Consider the following 13,628-nt stretch of genomic DNA (forward strand, 5'->3'; position numbering starts at 1 on the left):
AATAATTTAATATAGTTTAATGACACTTACTCTAACAGACGGGCTTCTCTGTTGTGAAGATATGCAAAAATAAAACAAATTTAGAGTTTCCAATGGAAATAATTTAATGTAGTTTAATGACACTTACTCTAACAGACGGGCTTCTCTGTTGTGAAGATATGCAAAATAAAACAGATTTAGAGTTTCCAATGGAAATAATTTAATGTAGTTTAATGCCACTTACTCTAACAGACGGGCTCCTAGACTGTGAAGATATGCAAAAATAAAACAGATTTAGAGTTTCCAATGGAAATAATTTAATATAGTTTAATGACACTTACTCTAACAGACGGGCTTCTCTGTTGTGAAGATATGAAAAAATAAAACAAATTTAGAGTTTCCAATGGAAATAATTTAATGTAGTTTAATGACACTTACTCTAACAGACGGGCTTCTCTGTTGTGAAGATATGCAAAATAAAACAGATTTAGAGTTTCCAATGGAAATAATTTAATGTAGTTTAATGACACTTACTCTAACAGACGGGCTCCTAGACTGTGAAGATATGCAAAAATAAAACAGATTTAGAGTTTCCAATGGAAATAATTTAATATAGTTTAATGACACTTACTCTAACAGACGGGCTTCTCTGTTGTTAAGATATGCAAAAATAAAACAAATTTAGAGTTTCCAATAGAAATAATTTAATGTAGTTTAATGACACTTACTCTAACAGACGGGCTTCTCTGTTGTGAAGATATGCAAAAATAAAACAAATTTAGAGTTTCCAATGGAAATAATTTAATGTAGTTTAATGACACTTACTCTAACAGACGGGCTTCTCTGTTGTGAAGATATGCAAAAATAAAACAGATTTAGAGTTTCCAATGGAAATAATTGAATGTAGTTTAATGACACTTACTCTAACAGACGGGCTCCTAGACTGTGAAGATATGCAAAAATAAAACAGATTTAGAGTTTCCAATGGAAATAATTTGATGTAGTTTAATGACACTTACTCTAACAGACGGGCTTCTCTGTTGTGAAGATATGCAAAAATAAAACAAATTTAGAGTTTCCAATGGAAATAATTTAATGTAGTTTAATGACACTTACTCTAACAGACGGGCTTCTCTGTTGTGAAGATATGCAAAAATAAAACAGATTTAGAATTTCCAATAGAAATAATTTAATGTAGTTTAATGATACTTACTCTAACAGATGGACTTCTCTGCTGTGAAGATATGCAAAAATAAAACAAATTTAGAGTTTCAAATGGAAATAAGAAATGTGTTCAATAAATTAAAAAAAATAAATACTAATGGGTTGTAAAAGATCTTAAGGATATCAATACTTACACGTAGTTGGGAGCTTCGACCCTAAAACATTTTTGTGATAAGTATGACAAAACACACACGAAAGCTAAATATTGCCACTTACTTGTTGAGTAAAGCCTCTGCCCCTGCCCTGCAACACAAAACCTTAAGCAACTACAAATACTTCAACATGACTTACATTACAACATAATTGCAACTTACCCTTCCTCTCATGTTTGCGTTCTATAAAATTATTGCTAACATCATGTAATAGCCGATTGTATAAAGTAGTTTGAATGAGGAATGGTGCAACAAGTATATTTAAATATAATACTTCTTTTATTTTTAAGCTACACTATGTTTTAATTTGTTCCTGTGGAAATGTTTCCAAATAAGAATCCAGCAATAAAAATTTAATTTACCCTTTGAAAAAAATCCTTCTTATTCAGCCATCTGCAAAATCAATATTTTTTTTATGCACTGCACGTTTTGTAGCAGTAATATGTGAATAATGCATTATTTACTTACATAGCCTCTGGCCTTATCTTCCCTTCTCTGCACAAGAAACAACATTAATTATCATATTCATTGTAACTAGGCAAACTTATATACTGCAATTTAGGAAATTGCTACTGCAGGGTCCCAATTTCCCTTTATGGCACAAAAAACACTACATACCTCTTTAACTCCTCGAAGGAGTGCCTGGGCAGCCAACTATAATAATAGGCAGTGGGTTAATCAAATCTAAAATTTAAGACAAAAAGAACTTACGTTGAAAGTCCTTCATTCTGCTGTAACGTTGAAAGCAGTCACATGTAAACAAGCAAACAGTTACAAATAAAAACTATACAATATTACATATGTTACCAATGGTGTAGGCGTGGGGCCTACTTCCACCCCGTGGAAAATGAACTGGGAGTTTGAAATGTTTATTTCCATTTCTGAAAAATATATAAATATATAAATTTGTGAGGTTCGTCACTAGCACATTAAGTAAAAGCGAATAAACAATTCCTGAAAAAACAAGCACGTAAGCAAAAAGGGGCCCTCTGCTTTACAATCCTACACGTGTACACTACATAGCGCATAGAAATGTTGGCTGCGGCAATTTTACAAAACTAACCCTTTTAAATATCCCTTTTGAATTTATTGTTAACAACTTTTCAGTAAATAAGAAAAATTTATTCCATACTACAAACAAATAATACCCAACTTACCGCTTTGAAAATAGAGATCATATGGAAACACTGACGCACGACGCTAACCGACGCATGACAACACCCATTGTGACCGCACAAACAAGGTTTGCGTCAGTAATGCGTCTGACTTTCGGAGGAGGTGTAAGTGTGATAACCGCTAGTATTCAGTTTCCAGTGGGGGTTTCCCCAAATATAGTTTTCCGTAATTTTAATATATATACTAGGAGCAAGGTTGTGATCAGAGAAGTGTATTGGTATATGTTTGAAAGCTTTTATTTTACTTAAAATCGGTGTGTTGCAGTATATTCTGTCAATTCTAGTAGCAGATTTAGCGGTGATATGCGTAAAAGCTTTTTTGTTGGGAAAGAGAAATCGAAAAGAATCTTCTAAACTATAGGTTTCCCTCATGTCCATCCAAGAGTTTTGGTCTGGACGTGTTTTACTTTGCGTCGCAATTGTATCTATTTGGTTATAAGTCATATTAAAATCTCCTCCTATCACTATTTTTTCATTTGGTTTCGTTATCTGCAGGTCTTTTGCAAGTATATGTAAAAGTTGAGTTCGGTGCGTTACTGCCAGTTGGCTACTTCCGGATTTAAGGTATACATTGTAAATAGTGTATTTCTCTACGTTCTCTTCATTTGTTAATTCTAAGATTATTTTATTTATTCGATTTTCTGCAACTATCTCGTGTTTTATTTCATCTTGTGGTATGTTTTTGGTTATGATGGCCGTTCCTGCGTGAATGCGTTTCCCTATTTTTGGGTCCGCGATGGCATTATGATAGATACAAAATTTTTGTTTATTTGCCCATTTTTCTAATTTAGCAAACTTATATTGGTGTGTTTCCTGTATTAGTACAATTGCCGCGTTTTCGTTTTGTGTTATTTTTTTTACGTTTTCTATATTTCTTTCGAGCCCGTTGATATTTATAGAGATGATTGTCAGAAATTCTGGAGTCATATCGGGTGGAGTTTAGTCATTACAGGTTTGGTTTTTTAGCTATTTAAAGAAAGTAGAAATTGTGAAAGTAAAAATAATTTGAGCGACTATCTTCGTTTGTCTTTTTTCCTTCTGTTCTTTGCCGAGCCCGAACTGGAGGTCGACGATGTGAGGGTTTGGTCTTTCTTTTTCCTTTTCTTTTCTTGATCCGTATAACCAAAGTTGAATTTATTTTCTATAATTTTTGCTTGTTTTTCTACAGCTTTTTTTGTAAGTAGTGGAGAACGGGTTGGGGTCATTGGATTTTCTTTGTTGAACTGTATCCTACAAGGGGATAGGATGACCTGGGGCTGGAGATTTTGGGCGTTTTTGGGGGTTTCATAGGTCGTGTTTTCCGAATCTGTATTAATTTGTAGCTCTCCCGAGTGGGTTGATTTTGCCGGTTCTTCTATTTTCTCATCTTCTTCTATTCTTTCTTGATCTGCGTTTTCTTTCTCTTCATCAGTTCCATTTTCTTCTTCTTCCTCTAGTTGTGATGGTAGTTTTTGTGGTCGGTTTAATTTTTCCATCTTGTTTTCGTGGATATGAATTTGGTTTAGTATTGGGGATAAATCTTGGACCTTGGTTGTTATTCCTTTCCCTATGGGGGTCGATTTTTTGGGAAAGGGTGGGAATACGTCATCGTACGAAGGTTTTGTCTGGTTGTAAGTTTTACTGATCTTGGAAGCCTCTGGGCACCATTTGCCCCTATGTCCCCTTTCGCCGCATATGGGGCAGATATTCTTTTTTGGGCATTGTGACGCCCAATGGCCGCGTTGGTTGCACATGGAGCAAGCAGGGCCAAAGGATTCGCCTGGTTTAGCAATTTGGACGTTATGTCCAAATATTTTCGTGATGCACTTGACGTTTGCTTCTTGGAAGTCTTCCAGTATCAAATGGACATACCCGTTGTATAGGTTTTTGTGGTTTTTGTGAGTCAGAAACCTGTGTTCTATATATGTTCCCCAGTTAAGATCGTTTACCACTTTTTCGAAGTGGGATTTCTCCATTTCTATAGGTACTGGGTTTAAAGTTAGTTGCGTTCTGGGTTTTGGTGGGTTGGAGGCCTGGATGATTATCGCATAATTTTCTGTGACGTCGAAAGGGGTTGGCTCCTTTAGGTCTTTCAAAATGTTTTTCCTGGTCTCTTTAGCAAAGTCTAGGTTGGAATAAGTTATCTTGAAAGTTGACTGTGTTTTATTTATGGTTGTGACACCCATGAGCCCGTCCTTATATTTTTCCAGATAACATTCAAAAAGGCTGATGAAGGTTTCTAATGGGTAGTGGTCATAGTTAAGTATCTTCAGATAGACGGACCTTTCCTCAACAAGATAGTTCGTTTGCAACATATTTGCGTTTGTTGTGTGGTTTTTGCTCCGATTAAAGAGATCGGGGAAATATCAAAGAGTTACGGTACAATTTATACAGGAGTTAACGACTTTAATTGTTAATTGCTTCCCTGCGGGTGCTAGGCCGGCGTTCTTAATTGCTCTTAATGAGCAGGAGCGCCGGAGGCACCTATACAGTGGAGGCAATCAGAGCACAATTGTTGTGAGGGAGATCGGCGCTCTCAGGAGTTTGCAGCTCTTTGCTGCGTTCCTGCGGTCGCGAAATCTCTCACTACACAAAGTAATAGTTCCACGCGGAGGAGTGCCAAAAAAAGGCACGTAACCTCTGTGAGGAGCTCTGCAGTTTAACAAGGAAAAGAGGTCTAACCTCTGTCTTAAGGCTGTGTTAGACTGACGTACACTTGCACAAAAAGTTGTTAGGTAATCTCAACTAGGATTTACTGCGCGCGAAAGGTGGATAACACGAAACAATGGTGCACATGCAAACACAAACGACACGCATGCAAGGTTTTGATACTGCCTGAAATTGACCGCGAGTGGAACCAGTGAAGGCCCCCGTCAGGTAAGTATGCTTTGCACAGCTTCTTGAGAGGTAGCATTTTTGTCGTCCGTCCTTGTGTTTGCCGCATTGTGCATTTCACGGCTTGTTTTATCTGGTCTCCGACAAGCACAACAACCAAATGTGCCGTTAAATTAATTGCTCTCCCGTCCTCCCTCTCTACCTCTCTTTCCTTGGCGTGTGCATACAGACGACACACACGCACTCATGGGATGCACCGCTGTTTCGTGCAATTGTTTTGCGAATGATTAACAGATGGTTATTCCCACATGTGTGGGAATGTGGGCCGTGCCTGGAGGTAGTGCAATACCAGGACAACCCGTGGGCAGGTCGAAGCAAGCTCCGGCACCGTGCCCCCTGTCCAAAAATCAGGTTAATACAAAGACATGCAAGCGAATCGCTTGCGTCCCAGGTATTAAACTGAGAAGAACAGATACTACACTTGATCTTAGCTCTAAAGAGCCGAGAAGCGATGCCGCAACATCCACTGAGTCCGCAACGTCCGGAAGAGTCCGTCTCGCATTTGCTGCCAAATTTTATTCCGGTGAAAAATGAAAAAAAAAAAAAAATTTCCTGGTTTTTTTCCTACCGTTTTTGGCAGGCCATTCAAATTAGTTTGTTCACCACATGACGTCACAAACGGACCCATGACCCACCTCCCAACCCCCGACACGACTCCTCCTGACCGTAACAGGCGAATCCCCCCCGTAGAAACTTCGTTTCTACCTTACGTTTTGCTCTACATCAGAGGATTAGTAAAAGACGGGGATAGCGCGAACGCAGTCCCCACTAGCAGAAATTGTACGGCCGAGTTACCCACATTTGGGGTAATCGCAAGGGTCAGCTAAGCCTAAGTGCAATGGCTAAGCCTCGCCCTGGGCCCACCGCCGGCCTGATCACGGTGAAGGCCCCCGTCAGGTAAGTATGCTTTGCACAGCTTCTTGAGAGGTAGCATTTTTGTCGTCCGTCCTTGTGTTTGCCGCATTGTGCATTTCACGGCTTGTTTTATCTGGTCTCCGACAAGCACAACAACCAAATGTGCCGTTAAATTAATTGCTCTCCCGTCCTCCCTCTCTACCTCTCTTTCCTTGGCGTGTGCATACAGACGACACACACGCACTCATGGGATGCACCGCTGTTTCGTGCAATTGTTTTGCGAATGATTAACAGATGGTTATTCCCACATGTGTGGGAATGTGGGCCGTGCCTGGAGGTAGTGCAATACCAGGACAACCCGTGGGCAGGTCGAAGCAAGCTCCGGCACCGTGCCCCCTGTCCAAAAATCAGGTTAATACAAAGACATGCAAGCGAATCGCTTGCGTCCCAGGTATTAAACTGAGAAGAACAGATACTACACTTGATCTTAGCTCTAAAGAGCCGAGAAGCGATGCCGCAACATCCACTGAGTCCGCAACGTCCGGAAGAGTCCGTCTCGCATTTGCTGCCAAATTTTATTCCGGTGAAAAATGAAAAAAAAAAAAAAATTTCCTGGTTTTTTTCCTACCGTTTTTGGCAGGCCATTCAAATTAGTTTGTTCACCACATGACGTCACAAACGGACCCATGACCCACCTCCCAACCCCCGACACGACTCCTCCTGACCGTAACAGGCGAATCCCCCCCGTAGAAACTTCGTTTCTACCTTACGTTTTGCTCTACATCAGAGGATTAGTAAAAGACGGGGATAGCGCGAACGCAGTCCCCACTAGCAGAAATTGTACGGCCGAGTTACCCACATTTGGGGTAATCGCAAGGGTCAGCTAAGCCTAAGTGCAATGGCTAAGCCTCGCCCTGGGCCCACCGCCGGCCTGATCACGGTGAAGGCCCCCGTCAGGTAAGTATGCTTTGCACAGCTTCTTGAGAGGTAGCATTTTTGTCGTCCGTCCTTGTGTTTGCCGCATTGTGCATTTCACGGCTTGTTTTATCTGGTCTCCGACAAGCACAACAACCAAATGTGCCGTTAAATTAATTGCTCTCCCGTCCTCCCTCTCTACCTCTCTTTCCTTGGCGTGTGCATACAGACGACACACACGCACTCATGGGATGCACCGCTGTTTCGTGCAATTGTTTTGCGAATGATTAACAGATGGTTATTCCCACATGTGTGGGAATGTGGGCCGTGCCTGGAGGTAGTGCAATACCAGGACAACCCGTGGGCAGGTCGAAGCAAGCTCCGGCACCGTGCCCCCTGTCCAAAAATCAGGTTAATACAAAGACATGCAAGCGAATCGCTTGCGTCCCAGGTATTAAACTGAGAAGAACAGATACTACACTTGATCTTAGCTCTAAAGAGCCGAGAAGCGATGCCGCAACATCCACTGAGTCCGCAACGTCCGGAAGAGTCCGTCTCGCATTTGCTGCCAAATTTTATTCCGGTGAAAAATGAAAAAAAAAAAAAAATTTCCTGGTTTTTTTCCTACCGTTTTTGGCAGGCCATTCAAATTAGTTTGTTCACCACATGACGTCACAAACGGACCCATGACCCACCTCCCAACCCCCGACACGACTCCTCCTGACCGTAACAGGCGAATCCCCCCCGTAGAAACTTCGTTTCTACCTTACGTTTTGCTCTACATCAGAGGATTAGTAAAAGACGGGGATAGCGCGAACGCAGTCCCCACTAGCAGAAATTGTACGGCCGAGTTACCCACATTTGGGGTAATCGCAAGGGTCAGCTAAGCCTAAGTGCAATGGCTAAGCCTCGCCCTGGGCCCACCGCCGGCCTGATCACGGTGAAGGCCCCCGTCAGGTAAGTATGCTTTGCACAGCTTCTTGAGAGGTAGCATTTTTGTCGTCCGTCCTTGTGTTTGCCGCATTGTGCATTTCACGGCTTGTTTTATCTGGTCTCCGACAAGCACAACAACCAAATGTGCCGTTAAATTAATTGCTCTCCCGTCCTCCCTCTCTACCTCTCTTTCCTTGGCGTGTGCATACAGACGACACACACGCACTCATGGGATGCACCGCTGTTTCGTGCAATTGTTTTGCGAATGATTAACAGATGGTTATTCCCACATGTGTGGGAATGTGGGCCGTGCCTGGAGGTAGTGCAATACCAGGACAACCCGTGGGCAGGTCGAAGCAAGCTCCGGCACCGTGCCCCCTGTCCAAAAATCAGGTTAATACAAAGACATGCAAGCGAATCGCTTGCGTCCCAGGTATTAAACTGAGAAGAACAGATACTACACTTGATCTTAGCTCTAAAGAGCCGAGAAGCGATGCCGCAACATCCACTGAGTCCGCAACGTCCGGAAGAGTCCGTCTCGCATTTGCTGCCAAATTTTATTCCGGTGAAAAATGAAAAAAAAAAAAAAATTTCCTGGTTTTTTTCCTACCGTTTTTGGCAGGCCATTCAAATTAGTTTGTTCACCACATGACGTCACAAACGGACCCATGACCCACCTCCCAACCCCCGACACGACTCCTCCTGACCGTAACAGGCGAATCCCCCCCGTAGAAACTTCGTTTCTACCTTACGTTTTGCTCTACATCAGAGGATTAGTAAAAGACGGGGATAGCGCGAACGCAGTCCCCACTAGCAGAAATTGTACGGCCGAGTTACCCACATTTGGGGTAATCGCAAGGGTCAGCTAAGCCTAAGTGCAATGGCTAAGCCTCGCCCTGGGCCCACCGCCGGCCTGATCACGGTGAAGGCCCCCGTCAGGTAAGTATGCTTTGCACAGCTTCTTGAGAGGTAGCATTTTTGTCGTCCGTCCTTGTGTTTGCCGCATTGTGCATTTCACGGCTTGTTTTATCTGGTCTCCGACAAGCACAACAACCAAATGTGCCGTTAAATTAATTGCTCTCCCGTCCTCCCTCTCTACCTCTCTTTCCTTGGCGTGTGCATACAGACGACACACACGCACTCATGGGATGCACCGCTGTTTCGTGCAATTGTTTTGCGAATGATTAACAGATGGTTATTCCCACATGTGTGGGAATGTGGGCCGTGCCTGGAGGTAGTGCAATACCAGGACAACCCGTGGGCAGGTCGAAGCAAGCTCCGGCACCGTGCCCCCTGTCCAAAAATCAGGTTAATACAAAGACATGCAAGCGAATCGCTTGCGTCCCAGGTATTAAACTGAGAAGAACAGATACTACACTTGATCTTAGCTCTAAAGAGCCGAGAAGCGATGCCGCAACATCCACTGAGTCCGCAACGTCCGGAAGAGTCCGTCTCGCATTTGCTGCCAAATTTTATTCCGGTGAAAAATGAAAAAAAAAAAAAAATTTCCTGGTTTTTTTCCTACCGTTTTTGGCAGGCCATTCAAATTAGTTTGTTCACCACATGACGTCACAAACGGACCCATGACCCACCTCCCAACCCCCGACACGACTCCTCCTGACCGTAACAGGCGAATCCCCCCCGTAGAAACTTCGTTTCTACCTTACGTTTTGCTCTACATCAGAGGATTAGTAAAAGACGGGGATAGCGCGAACGCAGTCCCCACTAGCAGAAATTGTACGGCCGAGTTACCCACATTTGGGGTAATCGCAAGGGTCAGCTAAGCCTAAGTGCAATGGCTAAGCCTCGCCCTGGGCCCACCGCCGGCCTGATCACGGTGAAGGCCCCCGTCAGGTAAGTATGCTTTGCACAGCTTCTTGAGAGGTAGCATTTTTGTCGTCCGTCCTTGTGTTTGCCGCATTGTGCATTTCACGGCTTGTTTTATCTGGTCTCCGACAAGCACAACAACCAAATGTGCCGTTAAATTAATTGCTCTCCCGTCCTCCCTCTCTACCTCTCTTTCCTTGGCGTGTGCATACAGACGACACACACGCACTCATGGGATGCACCGCTGTTTCGTGCAATTGTTTTGCGAATGATTAACAGATGGTTATTCCCACATGTGTGGGAATGTGGGCCGTGCCTGGAGGTAGTGCAATACCAGGACAACCCGTGGGCAGGTCGAAGCAAGCTCCGGCACCGTGCCCCCTGTCCAAAAATCAGGTTAATACAAAGACATGCAAGCGAATCGCTTGCGTCCCAGGTATTAAACTGAGAAGAACAGATACTACACTTGATCTTAGCTCTAAAGAGCCGAGAAGCGATGCCGCAACATCCACTGAGTCCGCAACGTCCGGAAGAGTCCGTCTCGCATTTGCTGCCAAATTTTATTCCGGTGAAAAATGAAAAAAAAAAAAAAATTTCCTGGTTTTTTTCCTACCGTTTTTGGCAGGCCATTCAAATTAGTTTGTTCACCACATGACGTCACAAACGGACCCATGACCCACCTCCCAACCCCCGACACGACTCCTCCTGACCGTAACAGGCGAATCCCCCCCGTAGAAACTTCGTTTCTACCTTACGTTTTGCTCTACATCAGAGGATTAGTAAAAGACGGGGATAGCGCGAACGCAGTCCCCACTAGCAGAAATTGTACGGCCGAGTTACCCACATTTGGGGTAATCGCAAGGGTCAGCTAAGCCTAAGTGCAATGGCTAAGCCTCGCCCTGGGCCCACCGCCGGCCTGATCACGGTGAAGGCCCCCGTCAGGTAAGTATGCTTTGCACAGCTTCTTGAGAGGTAGCATTTTTGTCGTCCGTCCTTGTGTTTGCCGCATTGTGCATTTCACGGCTTGTTTTATCTGGTCTCCGACAAGCACAACAACCAAATGTGCCGTTAAATTAATTGCTCTCCCGTCCTCCCTCTCTACCTCTCTTTCCTTGGCGTGTGCATACAGACGACACACACGCACTCATGGGATGCACCGCTGTTTCGTGCAATTGTTTTGCGAATGATTAACAGATGGTTATTCCCACATGTGTGGGAATGTGGGCCGTGCCTGGAGGTAGTGCAATACCAGGACAACCCGTGGGCAGGTCGAAGCAAGCTCCGGCACCGTGCCCCCTGTCCAAAAATCAGGTTAATACAAAGACATGCAAGCGAATCGCTTGCGTCCCAGGTATTAAACTGAGAAGAACAGATACTACACTTGATCTTAGCTCTAAAGAGCCGAGAAGCGATGCCGCAACATCCACTGAGTCCGCAACGTCCGGAAGAGTCCGTCTCGCATTTGCTGCCAAATTTTATTCCGGTGAAAAATGAAAAAAAAAAAAAAATTTCCTGGTTTTTTTCCTACCGTTTTTGGCAGGCCATTCAAATTAGTTTGTTCACCACATGACGTCACAAACGGACCCATGACCCACCTCCCAACCCCCGACACGACTCCTCCTGACCGTAACAGGCGAATCCCCCCCGTAGAAACTTCGTTTCTACCTTACGTTTTGCTCTACATCAGAGGATTAGTAAAAGACGGGGATAGCGCGAACGCAGTCCCCACTAGCAGAAATTGTACGGCCGAGTTACCCACATTTGGGGTAATCGCAAGGGTCAGCTAAGCCTAAGTGCAATGGCTAAGCCTCGCCCTGGGCCCACCGCCGGCCTGATCACGGTGAAGGCCCCCGTCAGGTAAGTATGCTTTGCACAGCTTCTTGAGAGGTAGCATTTTTGTCGTCCGTCCTTGTGTTTGCCGCATTGTGCATTTCACGGCTTGTTTTATCTGGTCTCCGACAAGCACAACAACCAAATGTGCCGTTAAATTAATTGCTCTCCCGTCCTCCCTCTCTACCTCTCTTTCCTTGGCGTGTGCATACAGACGACACACACGCACTCATGGGATGCACCGCTGTTTCGTGCAATTGTTTTGCGAATGATTAACAGATGGTTATTCCCACATGTGTGGGAATGTGGGCCGTGCCTGGAGGTAGTGCAATACCAGGACAACCCGTGGGCAGGTCGAAGCAAGCTCCGGCACCGTGCCCCCTGTCCAAAAATCAGGTTAATACAAAGACATGCAAGCGAATCGCTTGCGTCCCAGGTATTAAACTGAGAAGAACAGATACTACACTTGATCTTAGCTCTAAAGAGCCGAGAAGCGATGCCGCAACATCCACTGAGTCCGCAACGTCCGGAAGAGTCCGTCTCGCATTTGCTGCCAAATTTTATTCCGGTGAAAAATGAAAAAAAAAAAAAAATTTCCTGGTTTTTTTCCTACCGTTTTTGGCAGGCCATTCAAATTAGTTTGTTCACCACATGACGTCACAAACGGACCCATGACCCACCTCCCAACCCCCGACACGACTCCTCCTGACCGTAACAGGCGAATCCCCCCCGTAGAAACTTCGTTTCTACCTTACGTTTTGCTCTACATCAGAGGATTAGTAAAAGACGGGGATAGCGCGAACGCAGTCCCCACTAGCAGAAATTGTACGGCCGAGTTACCCACATTTGGGGTAATCGCAAGGGTCAGCTAAGCCTAAGTGCAATGGCTAAGCCTCGCCCTGGGCCCACCGCCGGCCTGATCACGGTGAAGGCCCCCGTCAGGTAAGTATGCTTTGCACAGCTTCTTGAGAGGTAGCATTTTTGTCGTCCGTCCTTGTGTTTGCCGCATTGTGCATTTCACGGCTTGTTTTATCTGGTCTCCGACAAGCACAACAACCAAATGTGCCGTTAAATTAATTGCTCTCCCGTCCTCCCTCTCTACCTCTCTTTCCTTGGCGTGTGCATACAGACGACACACACGCACTCATGGGATGCACCGCTGTTTCGTGCAATTGTTTTGCGAATGATTAACAGATGGTTATTCCCACAGTGTGGGAATGTGGGCCGTGCCTGGAGGTAGTGCAATACCAGGACAACCCGTGGGCAGGTCGAAGCAAGCTCCGGCACCGTGCCCCCTGTCCAAAAATCAGGTTAATACAAAGACATGCAAGCGAATCGCTTGCGTCCCAGGTATTAAACTGAGAAGAACAGATACTACACTTGATCTTAGCTCTAAAGAGCCGAGAAGCGATGCCGCAACATCCACTGAGTCCGCAACGTCCGGAAGAGTCCGTCTCGCATTTGCTGCCAAATTTTATTCCGGTGAAAAATGAAAAAAAAAAAAAAATTTCCTGGTTTTTTTCCTACCGTTTTTGGCAGGCCATTCAAATTAGTTTGTTCACCACATGACGTCACAAACGGACCCATGACCCACCTCCCAACCCCCGACACGACTCCTCCTGACCGTAACAGGCGAATCCCCCCCGTAGAAACTTCGTTTCTACCTTACGTTTTGCTCTACATCAGAGGATTAGTAAAAGACGGGGATAGCGCGAACGCAGTCCCCACTAGCAGAAATTGTACGGCCGAGTTACCCACATTTGGGGTAATCGCAAGGGTCAGCTAAGCCTAAGTGCAATGGCTAAGCCTCGCCCTGGGCCCACCGCCGGCCTGATCACGGTGAAGGCCCCCGTCAGGTAAGTAT

At 44.6% G+C, this 13,628-nt stretch overlaps 18 non-coding genes across 18 annotated transcripts; all 18 read right to left on the bottom strand.

Annotated features, from left to right (window-relative positions):
• Window positions 1-5,659: 5,659 nt before the first annotated feature.
• LOC145917106 (U2 spliceosomal RNA) lies at window positions 5,660-5,857 on the bottom strand. Its single transcript, XR_014405168.1, has one exon. It is a non-coding gene; the product is annotated as a U2 spliceosomal RNA (small nuclear RNA).
• A 288-nt stretch (window positions 5,858-6,145) lies between these two features.
• LOC145917158 (U1 spliceosomal RNA) lies at window positions 6,146-6,309 on the bottom strand. The gene has a single exon (XR_014405215.1). It is a non-coding gene; the product is annotated as a U1 spliceosomal RNA (small nuclear RNA).
• Window positions 6,310-6,574: 265 nt separating this feature from the next.
• Window positions 6,575-6,772, bottom strand: LOC145917107 (U2 spliceosomal RNA). Its single transcript, XR_014405169.1, has one exon. It is a non-coding gene; the product is annotated as a U2 spliceosomal RNA (small nuclear RNA).
• A 288-nt stretch (window positions 6,773-7,060) lies between these two features.
• Window positions 7,061-7,224, bottom strand: LOC145917161 (U1 spliceosomal RNA). Its single transcript, XR_014405217.1, has one exon. It is a non-coding gene; the product is annotated as a U1 spliceosomal RNA (small nuclear RNA).
• A 265-nt stretch (window positions 7,225-7,489) lies between these two features.
• Window positions 7,490-7,687, bottom strand: LOC145917108 (U2 spliceosomal RNA). Its single transcript, XR_014405170.1, has one exon. It is a non-coding gene; the product is annotated as a U2 spliceosomal RNA (small nuclear RNA).
• Window positions 7,688-7,975: 288 nt separating this feature from the next.
• On the bottom strand, window positions 7,976-8,139 carry LOC145917162 (U1 spliceosomal RNA). Its single transcript, XR_014405218.1, has one exon. It is a non-coding gene; the product is annotated as a U1 spliceosomal RNA (small nuclear RNA).
• Window positions 8,140-8,404: 265 nt separating this feature from the next.
• LOC145917109 (U2 spliceosomal RNA) lies at window positions 8,405-8,602 on the bottom strand. Its single transcript, XR_014405171.1, has one exon. It is a non-coding gene; the product is annotated as a U2 spliceosomal RNA (small nuclear RNA).
• A 288-nt stretch (window positions 8,603-8,890) lies between these two features.
• Window positions 8,891-9,054, bottom strand: LOC145917163 (U1 spliceosomal RNA). Its single transcript, XR_014405219.1, has one exon. It is a non-coding gene; the product is annotated as a U1 spliceosomal RNA (small nuclear RNA).
• Window positions 9,055-9,319: 265 nt separating this feature from the next.
• LOC145917110 (U2 spliceosomal RNA) lies at window positions 9,320-9,517 on the bottom strand. The gene has a single exon (XR_014405172.1). It is a non-coding gene; the product is annotated as a U2 spliceosomal RNA (small nuclear RNA).
• A 288-nt stretch (window positions 9,518-9,805) lies between these two features.
• LOC145917164 (U1 spliceosomal RNA) lies at window positions 9,806-9,969 on the bottom strand. Its single transcript, XR_014405220.1, has one exon. It is a non-coding gene; the product is annotated as a U1 spliceosomal RNA (small nuclear RNA).
• A 265-nt stretch (window positions 9,970-10,234) lies between these two features.
• LOC145917112 (U2 spliceosomal RNA) lies at window positions 10,235-10,432 on the bottom strand. Its single transcript, XR_014405173.1, has one exon. It is a non-coding gene; the product is annotated as a U2 spliceosomal RNA (small nuclear RNA).
• Window positions 10,433-10,720: 288 nt separating this feature from the next.
• LOC145917165 (U1 spliceosomal RNA) lies at window positions 10,721-10,884 on the bottom strand. Its single transcript, XR_014405221.1, has one exon. It is a non-coding gene; the product is annotated as a U1 spliceosomal RNA (small nuclear RNA).
• A 265-nt stretch (window positions 10,885-11,149) lies between these two features.
• On the bottom strand, window positions 11,150-11,347 carry LOC145917114 (U2 spliceosomal RNA). The gene has a single exon (XR_014405175.1). It is a non-coding gene; the product is annotated as a U2 spliceosomal RNA (small nuclear RNA).
• A 288-nt stretch (window positions 11,348-11,635) lies between these two features.
• LOC145917050 (U1 spliceosomal RNA) lies at window positions 11,636-11,799 on the bottom strand. Its single transcript, XR_014405115.1, has one exon. It is a non-coding gene; the product is annotated as a U1 spliceosomal RNA (small nuclear RNA).
• A 265-nt stretch (window positions 11,800-12,064) lies between these two features.
• On the bottom strand, window positions 12,065-12,262 carry LOC145917115 (U2 spliceosomal RNA). The gene has a single exon (XR_014405176.1). It is a non-coding gene; the product is annotated as a U2 spliceosomal RNA (small nuclear RNA).
• A 288-nt stretch (window positions 12,263-12,550) lies between these two features.
• LOC145917051 (U1 spliceosomal RNA) lies at window positions 12,551-12,714 on the bottom strand. The gene has a single exon (XR_014405116.1). It is a non-coding gene; the product is annotated as a U1 spliceosomal RNA (small nuclear RNA).
• A 264-nt stretch (window positions 12,715-12,978) lies between these two features.
• Window positions 12,979-13,176, bottom strand: LOC145917116 (U2 spliceosomal RNA). Its single transcript, XR_014405177.1, has one exon. It is a non-coding gene; the product is annotated as a U2 spliceosomal RNA (small nuclear RNA).
• Window positions 13,177-13,464: 288 nt separating this feature from the next.
• On the bottom strand, window positions 13,465-13,628 carry LOC145917052 (U1 spliceosomal RNA). Its single transcript, XR_014405117.1, has one exon. It is a non-coding gene; the product is annotated as a U1 spliceosomal RNA (small nuclear RNA).

Source organism: Ascidia mentula (assembly GCF_947561715.1).
Source record: "Ascidia mentula chromosome 3 unlocalized genomic scaffold, kaAscMent1.1 SUPER_3_unloc_2, whole genome shotgun sequence".
Taxonomy (NCBI): Eukaryota; Metazoa; Chordata; class Ascidiacea; order Phlebobranchia; family Ascidiidae; genus Ascidia; species Ascidia mentula.